The following is a 7066-nucleotide window of genomic DNA, read 5'->3' as shown; positions in this document are numbered from 1 at the left end:
TCTCCATCTCCTTGTTTGCATTGCATACAGAGAAAGAAAGAAAAAAGAAAAATTATTATTGCCAAACAAGGAACAACATGAAGTTTTTGAATATGCTTTTGGTGGCCATGGTAGTGGTGTTTCTTGTGAACACGCACTCACTCGAGGCCTGTAGAGTTTTGCAGGGTAAAGAGAAACTCATGATGATGAAGGAGGATGTTCTACAAATTAGGGATAGGGGTACTACTGTCAAATACAACTTCCCTATGAATTTGATTATCAAGCAAGTACTGCAGAAGGGTTCTGCCCCACCCGGTGGTTCAAATCCGACCAACCCTTGAAGTTGTAACAAATTAATAAGACTCTACAAAGGCGGGATTCTTGCATGTAATGGCCAGATGACGAGTACAATACTCACATGAAAAATGATGGCAACGTGTTTATCCTGCGAAGAGGGCCACATCGATCCACATATCAAATTTTAACCATCAACCAAAGATTCTTTTTTTTTTTTGCAAATAATATGCAATTAATTTTATATTCTTACTAATGAATAATTAAGGAAAGACCTAACCGTTGGTTTTTTGTTTTAGCTTAATAAGTTGTGTAAGCTATATATGAGTTTGACAGAATATAATACAAATGACAAAAAAAATCTTTATTTGATAATGTATTTTTTTTTTTACATATTTTTTGTATGTGATACGATGCAACTTATACTATATATGTTTGTAAACATTGTATTCTTTAAAGGGACCTGGCTTCTTTGCCATCCCACTTTCCATACACTCTCATCCCCTCATATTTGTGCGGTCACGGTTAAGCCACATCAATATTTTATATTACTATTTCTTTTTGTCTTATTATCTCTATAAAAAAATCAATATAAAATGTTGATGTGGCTTAACCGTGACTGCACAAAATAAGAAGGGATGAGAGTGTATGGGAAGTGGGAGGTCCTCTTTTAAGGGACACAAAAAAATTATAAACCAAATTTATTTTTCGTTTCTATTTTCCTTTAACATTGTGGTTTTATTATTGGGTTTTGCTTTTGTTGTACCCCGCGTTATCCGACTTAACTTTCCCTTAAGGGAGGTGGGCTCCCTTTCTTTCTAGGATGAAGCTATCTTCCTTTTATGGTTTGAAAAGCTTTAAATGTGCTTAACCTATTTAGGATTTCATTTGTTTTCGGGAAAGGAAACAAGCCTATGACAAACAGTATAAATCTAGGGCTTAGTATTCTCAACACATCAACGTATAATTTCCTAGAGTACTTGGCTTTAGGCTTATTCCATTGGCCTTGTGTTTGTTCGTTGCAAAGTAGTGTGCGCTTTAACTTATTTCAGTGATTAAGATGTCTAAAGTAAGTGCAACAACCCAACAACTAAAGGAAGTAGATAAATGCGACCGGAAGATGTCCCATGCCCACCAGCACCGAAAAAGTACCAACCTCGTAATAATGGAGCTGATCCTAAGAAAGCTCCAAAGCGTGATTTGAATATAAGATTCAATGAAGAAGTAAATTGAGAAAAGAAGGAATATTAGGCTACCAAGAGAAAGGATGGAGTTCGAGTTAAGCGTAATTAGGAGTTGAGAGTTTAATTTGTTGTATTTTCTTTGTTTGGTTATCCTATTATTATGTTATTTTTTAAGACATAATTTTTCTGTTATGGTAATTACAAGGAGCAGACAGTTATGAATAAAAATTTACTTGTTATTTTATGTAATCGATTTCATATATCTATACATGATACAGAGTTAATTAAGATTTTCAACACATATACAGCAGATGCTAGCCTTTTTCTCTGCCTGCAATCCCAGAAAACTCCCCAATTAGAATTATTGTGATCAAACTTTCCAATAAAAAGTACTGCATTGGCAATTATTTTACAATATTTATGAACCAACGCCGAAATAAATTTGAACCAATTATTCTAGTTTTGCCTCGCACTTAGAGCAAAGGGAAAGCAAGTTATTCAAATGAAAACAATACAAAACTAAAATTCTTGCATGATCAACTAAGCTTGGAGCTTAAACGTTTCTAGTAAAACTTCGGTTTTACCCTGCTTCATAACATAGTTGATAAAGAACTCTTTGTATTGAAAGGGTTTATAGAGTTATGGGTTGCTTGCACTAATAAGAGCTCCAGCAGGTTCTACAATGCAATCGTCTGAATGCGCGGTGAAAAATGCAGCAGATGTCCTGGAATGGCTTGAACTCGTCACTGCCCGATGTTCAGCACTTTTCAGCTTCCCATTACTGATAATCTACATCTCATGTCAATAAAAAAGAAAAGGGTTTTCATATGGTAATTAAGAAGGGTGACTACATATTTGGGGAAATATACACAGGCCCTCATATCGACATGATATTAACAGCTATCTATTAAAGTACCATTAATATCAACTATATCAACAAACATTATATTGACAGCTTTGAAACCTATATATAATCTTCCCCGTAAAGAAGGGTACATACTGAATCTACTGATGTACCTGTAGCTGATGGCCAATGTTAACCACCAGTGCTTGTGAAATAGGCTCCACACTGATCCATTCCCTGTCTTTGAAAACTTGAAGTCCATTTACATGATCTTGTTAAAGTAAAATAATTATGAGGTTTGGATCACAATGTTTAGGTACACCTAAAATATGCAAGGCGGGTAATGATTAACTGAGAGTGTCACATTATGGCAAAGTTCATCCCTAAATTATGCAATTCCGAGCCCAAGTCCTTCACTTATTAGCTCCAAAACTTTCATAGCTACTTTTCTCACTTGTGCAGAACATGTCCCAACAAGATCTCTGGAATCCGTATCTTCAATAATTAGTATTTGTAGATATGAAAATACATATGTCACGTATTGCAACAAAAAAAGGAGTTTTCAGAACATGAATCTATATATCTTTGTTACCTATATCTACTAGGTTGTTGAGGCCACTGCTGCATACATTCCTCTAGAGGATGGCAAGGGTGTCATAGGTAATCACGCCACAAATGAACATCTTCCAAATCAAAATATCCACTGTTGGTTGAGAGCCTGCAACTTTTTTTCGAGTCTTCAAAGTAGAGGTTTGCCTTGTCTTCTGCAGGCAAGTCAAAGAACTCCTTGAACACACCCATTTTGTCATTCAACAAACTTTCTGATATGCCATGACAACCTGCTTTGTAAATAACATTAATTGGATGACGCATAACATAGTAATTGAAAATCTAAAGCAGTGGTTACTCGATGATCAAGGAAGAGTATTTGAAATCTCAAAAAGTTACCTAAAAAACCCAAATTCCTGGCTAGCCTTGAGTATTTTCTGGATTATATAGGTTTGATCACTGCCTTCTACTCCATCCAGATCAATCACTGGAATGTTGTCTCGCGAAAGAGCGGTAGTAAGATTCCCAGGTCTTGCATCCGGTGGGAATATGTAACTCTCAAGCAAGGTTTGACCATTGTACCAGCTTGAAATAAACTTCTCCAGTCCCTCAATGTGTATCTAGCATCACCACTATTCTAAAAATTCCCGCCTAGCGCTGCCTAGGCCCCACCTAGGTGCTAAGCGGTTGGTCACGCCCTCGTCCGATTAATATCTAGGCGTTTGAAAATTAAGGAAGATACCTAGACCACCTGAAGCGCCCGACTAGACCGCCTAGCCCACCCAAACCCGCCTAGGCACCTGCCTAGTTTACGACTCACTTAGACATATAACTTTCAATTTGCATTTAATTTTTTTCAATAAATTGTAAGAGACTTGTTGAATACTTAAATGAGCACACACTATATGCTTGTTTCCCATGTTTTCATTATGTTCCAATACTTCATAATACATATATCATTCTATTTTATAGTTTATGATGAAATTATATATATTTTAAGTATAAACAGACACTTATTTACACAAAATATAATGGATTTATTTAAATCCGCCTAATCCGCCTAGGCGCCCGCCTGGACTCCACCTAGCCACCTAGGTGCTAGGCCCCAGCCTGCCTCCTGACTAGCACCTAGTGTCTTTTGGAACCTTGAGCCTCACAATGATTGAAGGGGAAAATTGTAAAACCCCTCCGCAAATTTAGTTTGTAATTTTACATTTCCTCTAAAAGTATTTGAAGTTTTCAATTTAGTCCCCCACTTATTTGCCTTATCCAGATCCTTTATCCAAAATTTCCTCCTCTCACTGACTGCCACGTGGCAGCCCACTAACCCACTTACTCTCTCTCTTTTTCCTCGATCTTTCTCTTGAATCTCCCACTCTCTCAACTCTCTATCCCTCTCACTCACCCTCTCTCTCTCTCTCTTTCTCACACTCCCCTTTCCCGATCGACACCCACCGTCACACCTGAGCCACCCCGACGATGGCGCAATACCACCATCGCCTCCTAGACTCCTTCTCTCACTCCCCCTTATCTCTGCAAGCTTCGGGACACCTAGAGGCACCCAAATCTCTTTGGCGAACCTTGTGCTTTTCGAACGAGATTCCGGCCACCCCGTCCATTCTCCGTTGGATCTTAGGTACAAAACCTCTTCCCCTTTCTTATACCTTCATGATCGTAATTAGATCGAAGGGTAGATTGACGTTTTGCTGTCGACCGGAATTGAGGAAGCTCCGAAGTCATCTATGTCGAAATTAGGCCTTCGGGCCGTTGCATTTGAGCCCAAGCCTTAGGGCAACCCAAACCCAAACCCCTACCTCTTAGGCATATGGGCCATTTGGAACTCGGGCTTAGGCCCGTTTAAACCCAACCCAAACCCTTTTATTTTTATATATTTTATTAACCCAAAACCCTTTCGATGCCCAGCCTAATTGGAAACCCTAAACCCTTTCGAACCTAAGCCTTAGGCCGTGTAGGCTTAGGCCTTCCGACCTTTGCATCTAGCCCGTTGGAACACAACCCACTAGATCCTTAGGCCGGGCTTTCAAGCCCAGGCCCTTGGGCCTTAGAACCCAAGCCTAAGCCTAGGAACCCGAACCAATCTCAAACCCCATTTGACCCGATCCATTAACCAACCCGAATTCGTTGACTTTGATTCGATCAACGGTCAGTGTTGACTTTGACTTTGACCGGTCAACGGTCAACATTGACTTTTTTACTTTTTTAAGGTTTTCGTCCGAGACCCCTCCTAGGCTAATTTTGATGTCCTGGACCCTTTGACATCTTCTTTTCCAAATTCAATCATTTGAATAGAGTTTTATTAATTGGACACTTTATGTGTTTAGGTGCGAATATTAGCGGCGATTTCGTCATTTCTATTTTGTACGGCTCTTCGACAACAGAGTATTTGTGAGTGGACCCCTTCTAAAGTGCATGTTTTAATAGTAGAAATGCATACGTGAAAAACATGATTTAATGACTACGTTTTATGAAACATTTTATGAGATAGTATGCTTACTTTAGAATATTTTGAATTACCATATTTTATCAAACTCATGTTCTTTGTAGTATAGATGATGGATGACTTTATACTGCTTATGAACATGCTTTTACACACTTCTTTATAGTATAGATGATGGATAACTTTATACTATGAAGTTGATTTTGAGATATATGTACCTATGTTTGGAAATATTACTTTTAAGTGGTTTTGTGCTTATCTAGTGGTCACTTATATTGACCTTCGGGTTGGGTGTTGTAGGAGCCTTCAGGCAATTGATACTTATATTGACTTTCGGGTTGGGTGCTGTAGGAGCCTACGAGCGATTGATACTTATATTGACCTTTGGGTTGGGTGTTGTAGGAGCTTACGGACGATTGATACTTATGAAGGAAGTTTCTGAAGGAAGAGTTCTATATGCCTTCGGGTGATACTAACACCACTAGTTAGCACATTATATATGAGTTATGTTTCAGGAAAGATTTTATGGCATGCTAGGGTTTTCGAAAAACCTACAACTTATTATGCTATTAGTTTTCATCAAACTTTAGGGGTTAGTATGTTGATAACTATTTTATTATATATATATATATATATATATATATATATATATATCAACTTGGTCCACTCATGTTTGTTTTGCGTCCCCTTAGGACTTAGAATCGAGGCATATAATCCTAGTGTCAAGGCACTTCCACATCGGCATCTTCGAGTTCTCTCGGTGTAGGACCCACTCCTTTGCTCATTCAATTTTATATTATTTATTTTCTAATGTCTCGAATTAGTTGTATTCTCTAAACACGTTCCTTAATTGCATGTTAATTCATTATATTTAAATTTATAAGTCTTATTTATTTCTTGTTCTCAGCATTTGCATTCAATAAATGACTTTCGTCACCCTCGGATGTTGACCAGCACGTAACCATCCCGATGGCCGTGAGACATCGGGATCGGGGCGTGTCAAAAACTAGTGCACATATAAAGTTGAGAAATTGCTTTCAAACTTGCCTATGATTTAAAGTCAACCATCCATATATTCCAAATTTTTTTTATATCAATCTGGAATAAAGATAATTCTTTATGTGTCTCAATTGGCTTAATAAAGGCTCACATAATGCAAACAATCTTGTAATTAAATAGAAGACATAAACAATACCTTGATTGTGATCCAAGGCCGGCAAGGCGATGCTCGACATTGTTCAGAAAGAATTTCATATTGGTGGGGGAAAGAACCTTGCATAGGCTAATAAGAGGTTGAAGTACTTCTCGTATTACCAATTGGTTTTATGGTGGAACTCCAACTTTCTTTATGGTATAAGAGCAGGTTGTCTCACATGTGAAGTCTAACGACCATACATGCTCCACGTAACCCCGTTTGTGGTGTCCACATGATTGGCTTGAAAGTCGTCACACGTAAGCGGGCGTGTTGAGAAAGAATTTCACATTGATGGGATGAGAGATCTTGTATGAGCTTATAAGAGGTGGGTTACTCTCTATATTACCAGTTGATTTATAGAGGAATCTCAACTTTCTTCAGACATTAAAAAAATGAAGGAAAGAATTTGAAGTCTCTATAGTCGATAAGTTACTTGAAAAAGAAAAAAAAAAAACCAAATTCTTGACTAGCTTTGAGTATCTGCTCATTTATACAGGTATGACCACCGCCTTCGGCTCCACCTAGATCAATCACCGGAATGTTGTTACTGCATTCTATATTTG

This window comes from Malus domestica, chromosome 10 (genome assembly GCF_042453785.1).
Source record: "Malus domestica chromosome 10, GDT2T_hap1".
Lineage (NCBI taxonomy): Eukaryota > Viridiplantae > Streptophyta > Magnoliopsida > Rosales > Rosaceae > Malus > Malus domestica.
This window is presented reverse-complemented; position numbering follows the sequence as displayed.